This window comes from Dermacentor silvarum, chromosome 10, assembly GCF_013339745.2.
Source record: "Dermacentor silvarum isolate Dsil-2018 chromosome 10, BIME_Dsil_1.4, whole genome shotgun sequence".
Taxonomy (NCBI): Eukaryota; Metazoa; Arthropoda; class Arachnida; order Ixodida; family Ixodidae; genus Dermacentor; species Dermacentor silvarum.
In genome coordinates, this window is record NC_051163.1 from 119,201,545 (window position 1) to 119,219,318 (window position 17,774).

Below are 17,774 nucleotides of genomic sequence, written 5' to 3' on the forward strand. Positions count from 1 at the left end.
CCAGCCTCACATATGAGATCTCACCTGTGAATTCGAAGTCTTCTACCACCCCAGGAACTGATATCGTGCACGTTTCGCGACTAAAGCCCTATAACTCGAACGCTGATTCGACACCCTAAGAAGCATCGAGACGATGCTTCTGCCGCCGGGGGGTTCACGTCACGTACGAGTTTGTACCGCTGTGGACAAAATGACGTTGGTTGGGGAAGAAGAGGCTGAAGTGTCTCGGAGCTCGGTAGATGGTGTCACCCTGGCCACAGAGCTACAACCCTCTGTATATATTGTAAATACATACATTTTCTCCCCGTAACAATATGTTTATGCTTTCGGATTCTGCCACATTTACCTCGACGACTATAGCTACCAAATAAGTGAGTCATCGACCTAAATCCAAGCCTCCCCATGAGTAAGCAACAACAGCTCGAGACTCTTCTCCGACGACACAAGCTCTGTTTTTCAACGTCATCGATTATTAGGGAAACACCATGCAGTTGCGAAGCATCGCATAATAACTAAAGAACGAGCTCGTCCACTCCGCCAGAACCCTTACGTAGTGTCTACATCAGAACGTGAAGCAATTCGACGAAATGCTGCACGATGACATAATCCAGCCATCGAAAAGCCCGAGGGTGTCTCCTGCGGTCATAGTGAAGAAGAAGGATCGAACTCTGTGCTTCTGCGTCGATTATTGCCGCTTGATCAAAATAACGAAGTATGTATAGCCCCTCCACAGACTTTTCGTCGTGCTTTTCTTCGATGGATCTCAAGAATTCTCTCGATCTCAATGGATCGAGAGCAGGCCGCGTTTACCACGCCAGATAACCTCTCAGAGTTCAGGGTGATGCCATTCGGACTTATCGCCTGCACCGTTCCAGCGCGTGTGGAACACAGTCTTGGCAGGACTGAAGTGCCAAACTTGCCTCGTCTACTTCGATGACGTTTTATTCTTAGCCACAAATTTCGAAGAAAACTAAGGCGGCTTCAGACAGTACTAGAGGTGATCAAGTCATCTGGAGTCACCCTAAACCAGCAAAGTTCAATTTTACTTAGGAACTTATCTTCCTACACCACGTTATCAGCAAGTCTGGAGTTCGTCTCTACCCGCCGAAGACAGCTGTCATCGCTGTTTCCACGGCCCGTTGACAAAAAGGCAGTGCGCAGATTCCTTCGCATGTGTGCCTATTACAGGCGCTTTGTAAGAGACATTTCAAACATTACAAAACCATTAACTCATCTCACTACAGCCGACGTCGACATTAAATGGTAAACGCGGCAAGATGACGCACTTGAGGAACTGAAGCGATGACTGCAGTCACCACCGGTGCTGGAAATCCACACCGACCCAAGTAGCGTAGGCCTTGGTGCCACGCCGATTGAAAGGATGGAGTTGAAAGTGTAATAGATAACGCTAGCCGGTCACTGTCAAAAGAGGTAGCGAATTGTTCTACGACAGATAAAGAGCACCTTGCGATCATTTCGACCACGGAAAAATTCTGCCTTATATATATGGCAGGCACTTCGAAGTGGTAAGCGACCACCCCGACTTGCCTTGGCTGGCAAACTTAAAGGATCCTTCAGGTCGCCTAGCCCCATGGAATCTCAGACTCCAGGAGTTCGACATCACTGTGGTATATAAGTCCCGGAGGAAGCATTTTGACGCCGACTGCCTGTCGCGCGCACCTGATGACCCGCCACCGCAAGGCGTACTGGACAACACCTTCCTCGGAACAATAACTGCGGACAACTTCGCTGAACATCAAAGAGCAGACGCAGAGTTACGACGCCTTGTGGAGTACTTAGAAGGCGAGCGACGTTGTCCCTAGGGTATTTCGGCGTGGACTGTCTTCGTTTTGCTTGCGCCAACAACGTCCTCGTAAAAAAGTACTTCTCCCTAGTCCGCGCAAACTACCTTCACGTTCTACCAGCAGCACTCCAGCCAGAAGCCTTGCAAGCCCTGCACGACGATCAGAAAGCCGGGCACTTCGGGTTTTTCCCTTACGCTCGCAAGAATGCATACTGGCCGCGCCTGACCGCCGATGTCGCTCACTATACGTCAAGACATGCCATGACCGCCAGCGATGCAAGACACCACCAACAAGGCCAGTGGGTTTATTACAGCTGATCGAGCATCCTTGCCGACTTTTTCAGAAGATTGGAATGGATTTGTTGAAACCCTTTCCGATGTCAACATCTGATAACAAGTGGGTCGTCAGGGCCACCGACTACCTTACCCGCTACGCTGAGACGAAAGCCGCGCCCAAACGTAGTGCAAGGGCAGTAGCCAAATTCTTCGTTGAGAACATCCTGCAGTGACATGGTGCCCCAGAATTCGTTATCACCGACAGAGGAACGGCCTTTACAGCACAGCTTACCCAAGCCATTCTGCAACACAGCCAGATAAGCCACAGGAGGTCAATTACCTACCACTTGCCGACGAATGGCGGCTGAGCAAGACGATCCCCGACATGGTAGCGATGTACGTTGACATCAAACACAACACGTGGGATACGGTCCTGGCGTACGTAACCTTCGCTTATAACGCCGCAGTGGAAGAAACAACGCAAATCACGCCGTTAAAGCTGGTTTACGGCAGGAACCCGACGACGACTCTCGCCGCTATGCTGCCACACGTCACCGATGAAGAGAACCTCGACGTCGTCGCCTATCTCCAGCACGCCGAATAAGCCCGAGAGCTCGCCCATTTGAGCACCAAGAACCAGCACAGAACCGACAGCAGGAACTACAACCTTCGACGACGCTACGTGGAATACCAGCCCGACCCGCCGTGGTTGCTCAATGGCTACGGTGTTAGGCTGCTGAGCACGAGGTCGCGGGATCGAATCCCGGCCACGGCGGCCGCATTTCGATGGGGGCGAAATGCGAAAACACCCGTGTACTTAGATTTAGGTGCACGTTAAACAACCCCAGGTGGTCAAAATTTCTGGAGTCCCCCACTACGGCGTGCCTCATAATCAGATCGTCGTTTTGGCTCGTAAAACCCCATAATTTAATTTTTTAAGGTAATACCAGCTCGGCGACCGTGTTTGGGTTTGGATCCTGATACGCCGACGAAGACTCAGTCAGAAACTATTGCGACGTTACTCCGGACACTACAAGATCATCCGATGAATTGGTGCACTGGACTCTGAGCCAGACGGCATTTCACAATCACAGCCGCGCCGCTCATGTCCTGAAGCAGTCGATGTTCTGCGCTTTAAGCCCTTCTACCAGCACTAATGAACTCTGGGGCCTTTTTTCTTTTAAAGCGAAACTTTCTGTGTCTCCCTGATTGGTCCGTTAGCGCCGAAAACGCACTGCAGGAAATCTAACTTACACAATGGAACTATCTCTGCATCTGCGCACACAATAGAACAATCTGCGCAACTGCTCAGACAATCGTAAAATTAAATTTAATTAAATTACGTGCCAAAACCAGTTCTGATTATGAGGCACGCCGTAGTGGGGGACTCCGGAAATTTGGACCACCTGGGGTTCTTTAACGTGCACCTAAATCTAAGTACACGGGTGTTTTCGCATTTCGCCCCCATCGAAATGCGGCCGCCGTGGCCGGGATTCGATCCCGCGACCTCGTGCTCAGCAGCCCAACACCATAGCCACTGAGCAACCACGGTGGGTAGACAATCGTAGAACACTACAGTTTACATTTGTAGTTGTACCGATAAGAACAATGGAAACTGCAACGCCACGCTGCCCAGACGAACTGTATATATCTGCATTGCATTACGCGTGTCATGCAATGCATTCCCGGCCATCACCATGGCTAGGCCGCGGGTGCAGCGCACGGCTGAAGAAGAGGCTGCCATACGTGCCCGTAAGGCCGATCCCGTGTATCGGCAATGGCATGCATTAAGTAAAAGTGTGTGTGTGTGTCCGTGTAACGAAAGGCTACATGACCTAAAATAAAGGCAATGCAACTTAACGAAATCTGTCTTCATTCGACTTCAACGTTAAAAAAATACAATCCTAAACAAGCAATCAAATCACATATGCATCGCAGCGGGTCGCTCAGCATTTCTTGGGTTCGTTGCGTAGTTATTCGCTGTGACATTGATTTTGACTCACTTTGCATGGGCGAAAGCTTCGCGTTGAACCATCTTTCTTTAGCAGGGGGCTTTGATTTTTTATTTATTTTTTACTACGTGCGCTTTCGTATTCGCTTTCATGTTTGTAGCATCGGGTCGATGCGTTATAATAGGGGGGGAGGGGGGTGCATTTACAAGTGTATTTATGTATCCTTTTACCGGTGACTGTATTTCACGCGGTAACTTAGTCATCGCTCAGCGCAAGACGCGCCTGCATGCTTTGATACTTACTCCAATGTTATGGTTGATTCAATTTGTTGTGTATGTTCTCGCCGAATTTGCGTATGCACATGTTCTCTGGTACCTTCTGGAAGGCACACGGGCACCAGCAATTGCACTGTAACCTTCTACGAGGGATGCATAAAAGCCAACGCGCTTAACCCACTGATCAAATTCCGACTATGGCCGACTGTGTTCGCCGCTCTCGTTGTGCTCTGAGTGTAACTTGTTCTTGTGGGCACAACTTCGCCCAATAAAAAGTTAGTTTCGTCATTCGCAGTTTCACTGCTGCGCTCTTCACTATCAGTACTACGTGACAATATTTCAGGCTTTTAGCGCAACGGGAGTCTTCTATTGTATAACAAAAACATTTTCGCAACACGCAGGGAAAACACGCGGAATGCGGCGACATATGCTCTCCTCAGCACAGTAAATCATGACTGTGCTAAGGAGAGCTTATGTAGCCTTGAAAAAGACAAGTCCACTTGTGTAGACGTTGGCTCCAGCTTTCACCTTGCTGTCGTGTTGCTCATCACGTTGGGCACATGTGACGGAAAAAATTTTGTGTGGACTGATGGCCTCTAGCTAAGTCTTATATTAGCCTTAACACATCTTATGAAGCAAATAAATCTCCTCTAGACGTGTATGCGTAGTATTACCACATAAGAGGTCGCATTGAATAAACTGGGATAAAATTGATGAATTGTAATGGAACAGCTTTAGTTCAAAGTTGTCGTCTCGTCTTACTGTCTTAGGTTGAGTGTTTTGTGTATTAATCTAGAATTTCATGATAGCGACCTCTTCAGTAGACAAACATTCCACGCTGTTTCAGTTAACATTCACAACAACAAAAGCCATCGATATTATTTAACAGGTCCGTTCATTTCATGAGGCACATTTTTTTCAGAAATACTTTGTAGGCACAAAACGATCAAAAAGGCAGGGAGAGGTATGCTTGCATGATAAAAAAATACCACAGATCCAACTCGTCGCATTCTATATTAAGCTAAGCTCATGTGTGACTGCATCAAGAGTCAAAACACGAGTTTGTGTTTATTGATTGTCGGCACAAACTGGCACGGAAGGCTTTATACAGGCAATGTAGAGAAGCTAATGCAACGCCGCAGCCGCTGCCGCGGATTCACGAAGGCGGTAACTGGAAGCACTTATAATGTTTGGTTCTCAGAATCAACGAAATTTCTGAACGAGAATGCTGCGATTGGTGTCGCATACTCAGTAGAGGATGTAATAATATTCTTGGCATCATTGCGGTAATAGTTGTTGATACAGAACGCTTCCGCATCTGATGTTACGCTTTCATAAAAATTGGTAATGAAGTTACCTTCTTTTTTAGCAGGTATTTAGTACACAATAAATATTCTCGTTGCGGAAGATGTTTGATTACCAAATAGCGTAGGCCTCAAGATCATATTTGATACCAGTTTTTTTTTTTTTACCTGCTTGTGCAACGTTATCAGGGCAAACCTATAGAGTATGACTGCAATTATAAATAAATAACTTCGATTCCGGAACGTTATAAAACCATGCTTTATATATCATAAACGCAGTGCAGTTGCGGCCTGAGATGGCAGAGCATTAATGGACACGTATATGCCTAACCGCACCTATCAACAGCTCATTGAAATTTATTCGGGCGAGTACCTTAAAAACGCGAGAAAAAGGGCATCTAGGAGAACTCGTAGCGCAAAAAAGTTTTGTGGTACATGTATATAATAAGAAAGCAGTATTGTGTGAACACTTCGGAACAGCAGGTACGGAAATATAGAACCACACCATTCGCGTATGCATTATTTAGTGCAATGATGTATATCAGAGACCTGACGAGGCTAATTTCTTAGCACTTGTGTTACGATAGTGTTCGTTATATCAGATCTCCAGAGGGAGGCAATATTCCGGCGCTTGTAGACCACCGTGGCAGCCGTTACTATTGTTGCAAGGCTGCAGACCAAAGAATAAATGTGAGCAGTGGAACGTTCCAGAACCAGGGTTTCTGCGTCGTAGACTGAATACAGTTCCGGCCGCTGATCGGCGCCTCTGCGATCCGCAAAGAATAATGGACACGTGAACGTGAATCGAAGCGAGTCCACAGCTGAGTGGAATTAGCAAGGAGTTTCGGAAACCTCGAAGAAGAACATTCCAGAGAACGGGTGCACCAAAACCGGAAATGAGAAGAACGTAAACTTTATTATCAAATCGATAAGATTTGCGTCCAGCGTATTTTTAGTGGGTCTGGGCACCCACCGCAGTCGCGGTTCCGAGACCTTATCTCGAAGCGGCTTCCTCGGCTCGCTGGAAGACCCAGAGTTGTACTGTCAGGTTCGAGCTGAGCTGTGCGGTCTTCCAACGCGAGCGGAGGCTGGCGGTGGAAGAGACGGTGTCGGCAATGCCCGAATTGTTTGTTATGTGCTGACATTCCCATAACATATGATTAAGTGTGGCAACCTCGGCACAGGATGCGCATCTGTTTGTAGGGTACATGTCTGAATACATGGCGTGCATGAGTCTTGGGTTTATGTAAGTATCAGTTTGTAATTGCCTGTAGTGTACTGCTTGCGCCCTGTCTCACCTAGCGTGAGGGAATGGGTATACGCGTCTCTGTAACTGGTAGTGTGTCGTGATGTCGTGGAACCTGGTCAAACGATCCTCCCACGCCCAGACGTTTGCAGTACCTCGCGGGGGCTCTTCCTCGGATGATGCTCGGTGAGTGAGGCCTCGAGAAACGCGGTGAGCAGCTTCGTTAGGGGTGCTCAGTCCAGTGTGTGCCGGGATCCATAGCAAGTGCCCTCGGTTATCGACGTCGGCCTCTCCCTGGTGTATGGGATGTCACTTGAGTATATGGTACGACTCTTGCGATATGCGCCCATTTGCAAAATTGCGAATTGCCGTTTGCGAATCGCAGATCACGTATGTAGCCTTGGTTTGTGTGAGGGCCAGTGCTATGGCCGCTTCCTCTGCCGCTTCGGCATATGCTGTGTTCACGGTGACGCTCGTGAGGGGGTTACCTCGGCGGCTAGTAACTGCCGCCACGAAACTCTTCCTGTCTCGATAACAGGCTCCGTCGGTGAAGATTGCCTCCTTGTCGTTGGAGTAACTTTAGTTCATGTGTTGTGCCCTGGCTTTACGTCCCGCCATGTGGTGTTGGGGGTGCATGTTGCGAGGCAATGGGGGCACGTATAGTTGCTCGCGCATGGTTCTTGGAATTTCCACTTTGATGCCGTGCTGCTTGTGGTATGTGATGCCGAGCTTTCCGAGCACGTGCCTGCCCGGGCAGGTCTTGGATAGGCGCTCGAGTTGGGACACTTGTTGCGCCTCCACGAGTTCCTCGAGCGTGTTGTGCAAGCCTAGTTCTAGGAGCTTGGTGGCGCTCACTCTGGGCGCAAGTCCCAACGCACATTTGTACGCCTTGCGTATGAGGGCGTTGAGCTTGTTTCTTTCCGCAACCGTCCAGTTGTGAAACGCTGCCGTGTACGTTATTTGAGAAATAACGAAGGCTTGTTTAAGTCGTATGACGCCTTCGCGCATGCCCGCGTGTTTGTTGGTGATGCGTCGGATGAGCTGCATCGTGCTGGTGGCCTTTGCTGTTATCTTGCGAAGTGCTTCGCCATTACCGCCCTTGTGTTCAATCATCATTCCTAGTACCCGAATCTTGTCTACCATCGGGATGGGTAGGCCGCTTGATGCCGTTAATTGGGTCTCTTCCTTTTCCGCGGGGGTGTAGCCTTTAGGTGGGCGCCCCTTTCTGACCGGTCTATATAGCAGCAGTTGGGATTTTTCGGCCGAGCCGGTGAATCCCGTGCCCACCAGGTAGTTTTCCACGCACTGGATGACCTGCTGTGAACGTTGCTCGATCGCTCCGTCGCTGCGCGTTGTCGTCCAGATCGTAATATCATCCGCGTATAGCGTGTGGTGCAGTCCTTCGATTTGCAACAATCGGTCGGGTAACCCCAGCAGGACGAGGTTGAAGAGCATCGGCCAGATGACCGAGCCCTGCGGGGTGCCCCAGCTCCCGATGTTTATTTGATTTGAGTCTAGTTGTCCCACTCGCATGCGAGCTGTTCTTCCCGTGAGGAAGTCTCGAATGTAGTTGTACGTTCGCAGTCCGAGATTTAGCTTGTCTATTTGTCGTAATATGGCATCGTGGCGAACGCTATCGAAGGCTTTCTTCAGGTCCAGCCCGAGAATGGCTCTCGTCGAGTGCCCCGGGCTGTCTATGAATTGGTGTTTTAGTTGCAGAAAGGCGTCTTGCGTGGAGAGATCTCTTCTGAACCCAATCAGTGTGCGGAAATAATTCGTTGTCCTCGAGGTAATCCGTGAGTCTATTGAGAAACGCGTGCTCCATCAACTTGCCCACGCAGCACGTGAGGGAGATGGGGCGCAGGTTCTCCAGCTGTAATTTCTTGCCCGGTTTTGGCATCAGTATGATCCTTGCTTCTTTCCATTGCTGTGGTAGCTTGCCGTGCGCCCAACACTCGTTAATGTATTTTGTGAGTTTCTCAATTGATCCGTAATCGAGATTGCGTAGTGCCCTATTGGATATTCGATCGGGGCAGGGGCCGACTTGGTGTTGAGTTTGACGAGGGCCGCCTGGGTTACGGCAACGGAGAATTCCGCATCCAGGGTGGCGTTGCTTTCTCCCGTGTATTCCGGATGTATTAGCGGTGGCGTTTGAGATATGTAAAGGAGTTCGCATCCCGTAAGAATTGTTGTTCCGTTCCCCCGTAAGCGTGTATGATTTTGTATATGCCTTGCATGTGTGTGGTCTTGGTGTTGGCGGGATCTATCAGGTACCGCAGCATCTGCCACGTGCCACGCGTGGTGAAATGAGAAAAACAGGAATTTAGAAACAGTGAAAATGTCTTGTTTTCTTCTTGTATTTGCTTTGTCTCCTTCCAGATAATCGCTTGTTAACACAACATTGATGCCTCGGATATTAGCAAGTGATCTACCAACTCTGCGACACAATCGACCAATCAAACATTCGTATATCATCTTTATGTATATGTGTGTGGTATTTGCATTTTGCCCATTTTTACGCAGGATTCCCGCTATGACTGTGTTCCTTGTACTAGCCTCGTCATTTGCATAGGGCTCAGAAGCTATGTGGATGCCCACAGCTTCTTGTTGAAGTTGAAATAAAGTGTTGGAATGACAAATTGATTGATTGATTGATTGAATTATTTCGTTGGTTATGCCACGTTATCTGTTGATATTTCAGGCATCACAGCTGTGTTGAGCGTAGATTATATGAAAGAAAACAAAACAAAAATGAGACGTATTTTTATATTGATAAGTTCTCATTTCCAGAAATATTTCCATATTAATCCTTCCTAGCTATTACTGTCGCTAACATCCCTTGATGTACCAGTACTCAGGAATGTTCTTTTTCGGGCTCAGAAGCTATGTGGATGCCCTCAGCTTCTTACTGAAGCAGAAATAATGTCGTTGATCGACTAATTCATTGATTGATTTACTGGATTATTGTTTTATTGATTGTGCTACGTAGTCTATTTATATTTGAGGCATCAAAGCTCTATTGCGAGTATATCATACGAAAGAAAACAAAACAAGAGAGAGATGTCTTTTTTATTCATAAGTTCTGATTTCCCGAAATACTTACGTATTAATCATCCCTTGTTATTACTGTCACTAACAGCCCTTGATGTACAGTACTCACATATTGAAATAGGACACTCGGAGCGCGTGGCTGATGATGATGATGATGATTTATTGGCATCCCCTTTGAAACGGGGCGGCGACAAATAGTCACCTAGCCTGCTTGATTTAATCAGGTATACTATACATGTTCTTTATCTTGCATTTTTGTATACCTATCATTATTTTTCTTTTTCAAAAATTTACCTTGTACCGCTGCCTATGATTTTAAGAGATCAGGTCGCATCCATCTTTTCCCTACTTTTTTTCCACCAGTACTCTAATCGTCTCTTGCTGATCTCTACGGCTGATCTGTTTATGTTTCCTTCCACTTTAAACCCAAGCGCTTCTGGGAGTTGCACGTTACCTACGGTTCTCGCTGGGTGGATCCCGTCGCATTCCATTAGGATGTGCTGAGTGGTCTCTGGATCTTTACTGCAGCATACACATGTCTCATCTAATTCCGAATATTTATTCCGATATGTTTTCGTCCTTAGGCAACCGGCTCGAGCCTCAAATAGCAAGGCACTGCCCTTTGTGTTATCGTACAGAGTTTCCCTTCTAATTTCTTTCTTCTCATTCTTGTAAATCTCCATTGTCCTTTTCGTTTCCATTCTTTGCATCCAATTCACGGTCTCTATTTCTCTCACTTTCTTTCTGATGACCCCTGGTTGTCTATTTACAGTTTCGATTATCCTGTACTTGGTTGCCAACTTCCTTGACCTCTTCCTCCATTCTGTGTCCACGCTTTTCATGTAGAGATACTTGTGCACTTTAGCTGCCCATTTATTTTCATCCATGTTCCTGAGCCTTTCTTCAAAACTAATTTTGCTTTGTGCTTCTCTGACTTCAAAAGAGGCCCAACCCATGTCTCCATGCACTGCCTCATTTGTCGTATTACCGTGTGCTCCCAAAGCCAACCGGCCTACTGATCTTTGGTTAACTTCCAAACCCGCCAATATATCCGATTTTAAGCATATAATGGCATTTGCGAATGTTAGCGCTGGCACCATAACTCCTTTCCAGATTCCACGCACCACCTCATACTTATTGTGGCCCCACAGTGCTCTGTGTTTCATTAATGCTGCATTCCGCTTCCCCTTTATTTTCAGATTATCTTGGTGGTTGATTGAGTAATTCTTTCCTTCGTTTATGTGTACGCCGAGGTACTTATATTGCTTCACTATGGGTATTACTTGCTGTTGAATTGACACCACGAAGTTACTCGTGTGCTCATTAAAGATCATAATCCCTGATTTCTCTGTGCTAAACTTAAGGCCTAGATTTGTCGCTGCGTTCCCACAGATATTCGCAAGTATCTGTAAATCTTTTTTATTGTCCGCTAGTAGCACAATGTCGTCTGCGTACATCAGTCCAGGGATCTTCTGTTGCACCATTTGTCCATTACGCATGTAGGATAAATCAAAACCTAATTCGCTGTTTTCCAGTCGTCTTTCTATGCCCTTGACGTAAAGCGTGAACAACAATGGTGACAGAGGGCATCCTTGCTTCAATCCTTGGTGAATTCCCACCATTTCATTTCCTTTTCGGCCTTCCCATGCCACTTGTACTTGGTTGTCTCGATATATCTCCCTCAGCAGCTCCACGAAATCGTCATCTATGCCTTCGTATTGAAGAATATCCCACAACAATTCCCTGTCTACGTTGTCATAAGCTCCTTTAATATCTAGAAATGCTATCCATAAAGGTCTTTTCTGAGCTACTGAAATCTCTATGCACTGAGTTAGTACAAACATATTGTCTTCTAAGCGTCTGCCTGGCCTGAACCCATTCTGTAGTTCCCCCAATACACCGTTTTCCTCCACCCACTTCGACAGTTCTAATTTTATGGCTTGCATTGCCATTCTATATATCACCGACGTTACTGTAACTGGCCTGTACGAGCTCGTCTTATCCTTATCTCCTTTGCCTTTGTAGATAAGATTCATCTTGCTTTCACGCCATCCAACGGGAATATTCTTTGTTCTAATCACTTGCTCTATGGCATTAGTCAGCAGTGCCTTGCTTTTTGGACCGAGGTTTTTGATTAGCTGTATTGGGATTTCATCGGGTCCTGCTGCCGTGTTGTTAGGGACATTTTCTGCTGCCTTTTTCCAATAAAATCTTTCTATGCTGAATTTTGATCTCTCAGGCCTCTCTGTTGTTGCTGGATCTGTTGTCTGAACTACGCTTTTTCTCGTACCGAAGTTATGCCTGATAACGTCTGTGATGTACCGCAGCGCATCATCGCCTTCATAGATGTTACCGTCTTCATCCCTTATAGCCGTTTGCGAGTTTCTAGTTGGAGCTCCGAGTGCTTTTATATGGTTCCAGAATCTTTTTGGGGCGCCTTTGTCTCTTTTGTGAATGTTATGCACCCAACGTTCACTTGCGCATTTAATTTTCTCTTGCACGAGCTCACTCGCAACCCTTTTCTTTTCTCGGTACGTATTCCATCTAAGGAGCACCTCTTCTTCTTGTAATCCCAACTTTTTGGCTTCTCGATGAACCCTAGATGCCTCTTTACGCTCTTCTATAGCTTGTTTAATTTCCTTGTTCCACCACTTACGTGGTTTCCTCTTTCCAATCCAACAATTGTATTGCCGTGTCCGCCTTATTTCATGCTGCATAACCTCCACCAGTTCCTTATATTCCCAGACTGCTGTAGGAAAAGCCTCAATTTTCTTCTCTATGTTGTTTGCGATCTCTGTTATTTGCTCGTCATTCATTTTTAAAAACTCTGAGGCTATTGGTTCATGTTCTGCGCTGGTATCTCTCCCAAACTTTAATGCTAAACGTCTATGATCGCTTCCCAGGCTATTTTTTCCATTTTCGTCTATTATCATTTGGTCCAGTTGTTCGTAGACCATTTCTGAGACTAAGGCGTAGTCGATACATGACTGCCTGTTTCCGCATTGCCACGTTACCTGTCCATGACACTTATTCTCCCTGTTAACTACTATAAGGTTCTGTTCATCACACAAATCCAGCACTAGAGAGCCGTTGTAATCAGTATATCCGTCTAAATCGTCCATGTGCGCGTTCATATCTCCCACTAATATCACCTGGCCCGAGTTACTGAACTCATTAATATCGCTTCTAATGCAATCGACCAATTCCTTATTTTTTTCCCTGCTATCACTACCTGTCCACAGGTAAGCTACTCCCAGCCACGTCTTTTTACCTTGCCATGTACCACTAATTGCCATGTACCACTAATTGGCCGCTGGTGCATGCAGCGCCGCCCGTGGGTGCTCATGGAACCAAGGTGTTGCATTCTGGTATAGCGCGAGGGGGAGAACATCTACGGAGATGTTCCTTCCGGTCGCCAACGAGCCGGCCTGTAGTTCACCACACTGCCAGCGTGGCGCTGCAAGGCTTGAACGCCTGCGCATACCGACCGAAATGGCTCGACGGTGCGCACCACCCCTATTGCGGCGGCGTCTGTTTGCGCGCCTGCGCGAGCACACGACGCTCTCGTTACACGCGCTTTGGCGATGCGGCACGCATGCTGTGCAAGTAGGACACAGCATTCAACTACGAGATTGCGCCTTACGTGCGTTCGTAGACATAATAACATCTGCTCAAAAGGCGTATTTCTATTTGCGCCCACGCACAGCGGTCGACCGCTGGCGCCACGCTGCGCCGCTCGCGCGTACCATGTTTCTAGCCGCCGCCGTTGGAACGGAGGAAGCGTTGACGGAGAACACGCTGGGCTGGTGGTGACTAGCCTGCTGTTGGGGATCGGTGGTATTTCTAAATAAACGCATCACTGTTTTGATGACCCAAATATAATCTCACTATCAGGGAGGGAGCAGTCTACCTGACTGGAGCAGTATTTTTTTTTATTTGGGGTGTTGCGGAGTGCAGCGTAGCAGCACCCCGACGACCGCCGCATCGCGTCGGCGCCCGGCACCACGGCTTCCGCCGTGGCACCGGGGTTCAACCGACCGCGCTGGCAAACGGAGAGGAAAAAAAAAGAAAAGCTGCGATATTAAGAAAAAAAAATTAGCCACGGTGAGATTCGAACCCACGTACAGATGATCACCAAGCGAGAGCCGTAACCACTCAGCCATTCAGCCACTTTCTTTTTTCTTTAATGCATGGAAAATAAAGTGGAAGGTATATTACAGTGCGGACATATCTACACACTTAAAACTCGGGCAAACACACACATGCGTCCAACAAGTGCATCCAGCCAGGCGGAGGTTCCTGTACGGTGTACACACTTCTGATATAAGCTGCACTTTCTTGAAAGAATGATCGTGTAGATCGCGGGCTTTCGGCATGGCGATCACACATTCTAGCTCTCCATAGGCTATACAAACCCAGTACTACGAACATGTCATAGGGAGGACCGCCACTAATCTTAAACGGTAGGAATCTAATTGCGTATGGAGTGATGTCAATGTCCTTTTTAAGCGTCCGTTGGAGAATGTCCCAGAAAAATATAGCATCTGTACAATCTATAAAACAGTGATCTATAGTTTCAGCACGTGGACACAGTCGACAGTTCGTGGACCATGGCAGGAAGCAGACCCTCGCGTTCAACCAGGTTTTAACAGGAAGTGTTTCCGTATGCAATTTAAAGAAAAATGTTTTAGCTCCAGGAGGTATACACATTTTACGGACCCGCCTAAGTACATCCTGATAAGGCTGATTTAAATAAGGTGCACGATACAAAGGATCTGGGAAAATCGAATACACCAGTGCAGCAGAAATTTCTTTTCAACTCGCAGTGAAAATGTACTCCAGGCTGAATCTAACTTTCAAGAAAAGGAATGAATCCACAACCTCCTTGAGAAAGCCCCAAGGAGCCTGTGTGACATCTTTGGCATCTGATGACACTACTATATCAAAAAGATAATGAGCTAATCGGAGCTGTAACATTTCACGCAAAAAGGGATGATCACTGTCTCGAAAGAAAAACATACGAGAAACAATTTGCCTGACGAAGAGATGGACTAATCCTAAACCACCTCGTTCAAGAGGGACGAACAGATTATCGCGCCGCATCGAGTCGCAACTCGAGCTCCAAATAAATGTTGCAAATACGCGATGCAGTGCCTGAATACGAAGTCTTGAGCAGTGCAGTACTTGCAGCACATACATGAGACGGGAAACTAAAAACACGTTGCACACTTCAGCACGACTGAACATTGACAAATTCCGTCCTCGCCATGAATTCACTTTACTTTGTATTTTCCCTACTTCTCCCGACCAATGACTGTTGCTATTTTTATACTGTGAGACAGGTACACCTAAATAGCACAGATCATTTAGCCATTCAGCCACGCTTCCAAGGCTTGCATTCATGCGAACCATACGATTGCGTTCGAGCGCCCTTAGCGAAAGAAACCACCTAGAAACGCGGTACGCGCGAGCGGCGCAGCGTGGCGCCAGCGGTCGAGCACTGTGCGTGGGCGCAAATAGAAATACGCGCTCAAAAGAACGGGAAGTTTATTTCGTACGTAATGTCACGAAAAAAAATAGAAAAAAGAAAGCAGCAGTCGCAGGCCTGTCCTCGTCTTAGTATTTTGTCGATGTCCTAGTATTTTGTTGGTTTGCCCCTAGCCGCCAATACTGCAGCCATTCTGCGCGGCAAACTTTCATAGAGGCTATCGGGCAAGGAAGAACGCACCAGCTTCTACCATTCTTCTTCAACGGTCGCCCACAGGTTGCCCGAAGAACTCCTGTGGAGGGGCCGACGAGAAAGGGCCTTCTTGATTTCAGCCCATACATTCTCGATAATATTCATGTCCGCACTTTGCGGGAGCCCATCCAACACCAACAGACCCCTGTCTTCCAGCAGGCGAGTTAGGGATGCTGCGGTGTGAATTGGGCTCCGGACGTGTTGGAAGCAGTACAAGCCGTCCTTAAATGGGCCATCCAGGGCGTACAGTATAAGGACTGTGTCCAGCAAGTCTATGTATGATGCGGCAGTAAAGCGGACGTCCAGGCGTACAAGCGGGCCCAAGCCGTCTTTGGAGATGAACACCCACACGTTCACGCTACATCGGCCGCTGCTTGAAACACGATGCAGATTTGGCGCGTCGAACCTGGCGAAGAATGCAGAAAACACAGACATTATTTTACTTGACCGCGATTTGTCACTGCGATCGATAACTGCAACGATAGCGGTCCCTGCTCTTGAATAGTGGCAGAATGCACTGCTTTTGGTGACTATTTCGACGAGCTGCTTGTATCCAACCCACGAAACAAGGCGCTGGTGAAACGTTTTTCGGCGTGCGCTATCTCCTCGCGGTAGCGGAGTACACGGTATGTAAAATGTAGTTTTTGTTGAAAACGCATACCTAGCTGCCCATCTCTCATGCGCTACGGGAATGTAAAGAAAGCTAAAAGTTGGTCGATGTTATAGAGAGGCTGTGTAACCCCCTCCCACATAGTGAAGCAGTCCACCTATCTCGTGCCTTGTGTCCGCCACGTTCGCTGCTGCTGGTCCCATTTTCATGTGACCGTGCACTGGTCCGTGAAAATTACGTTCTGCCACTCTTCCCCGGTCCGATGCTCCTGTGCAAAAAGCAGCCTGTTGTTCCTGTGTTCTGGCGAGATGAAAGGCTTCATCGCCGCCACACGGCTGCGAAGGCGCTCGCGTACCATTTGCAAGCGTGCTGGTTGCGAGCCCCAGGTCGTTGCGTATTTCTTTCGCCGTCATCGTCGGGTTTCTTCTCGCTGCTTCAACTATTCGTTCGTCATCAGAGTCGGTCGTCACCTTCGGTCGGTGTCCTCGGGGAAGATTTCTTATGCGAGATTCCGTGCTGAAAGCCTTGACGATCCTGTTCCCCGACGAGCGGGGGCGTCCGGTCATTTCGGCAATTTGTTGCTGCGGTAATCCTGCTGCAGACCGAGTCACAATCTGCATCCTTTCCGAGATGGGTATTCCCGGCATTGCTGCTCGTGACTGAAGCGGGGGCACGTCTTGTGTTCGCCATATACATAACTACCTGTGGCTCGGCTTCTGCTGACGTCAGTACGACCAACAATGTCGGGAATTATCAGTTCAGTTCAGTTTATTTCCTTAAAGGCCCTTTTATCAGGGGTGCTACATAAGGGGTGGGGTACATCATGCAGCGAATAATTCAACGTAATAACCAATGGTATCGATATTTCAAAAATGGTAGATATACTGTGCAAACACGCGATAAATGATGAATTTCTATACGAAAGAATAAATATTTTGGCAAAACAGAATAAACATCGAAAATGAACAATGAAATGTAATAACTAATGAAACATTTGAAAGAAAAAGTAGATACATTGTATACAATGAAAAGCACACGTTTAATGATGATTTTGTACAAAAAGGGTAATTAATTTGGCATAACAGAAGAAACATCAGCCATGAACATACGGATACTATTTGTAGATACAACATGGTAGATACACACATCATTTCGAGGCTGAAATAAAGAAAGCGCTTTCTAGTCGGCCGCTCCACAGGTGTTCGGTGTTCGCACAAAGTAAACTTTCCGTTCTTTTGAGCAGATGTTATGCCTACGAACGCACGTAAGGCGCAATCTCGTAGTTGAATGCTGTGTCGTACTTGCACAGCATGCGTGCCGCATCGCCAAAGCGCCTGTAACGAGAGCGTCGTGTGCTCCCGCAGGCGCGCAAACAGGCGACGCCGCAATACGGGTGGTGCGCACCGTCGAGCACAGGTCGGTATGCGCAGGCGTGCAAGCCTTGCACGCTGGCAGTGTGGTGAACTAAAGGCCTGCTCCTTGGCGACCGGAAGGAGCAATTCTGCTTCGTAGATGT

At 47.5% G+C, this 17,774-nt stretch overlaps 1 pseudogene; it reads right to left on the minus strand.

Moving 5' to 3' along the window:
• The window catches only part of LOC125939708 (uncharacterized), a 52,803-nt pseudogene extending 37,636 nt beyond the window's left edge, over window positions 1-15,167 (minus strand).
• Between the last annotated feature and the right edge of the window lie 2,607 nt (window positions 15,168-17,774).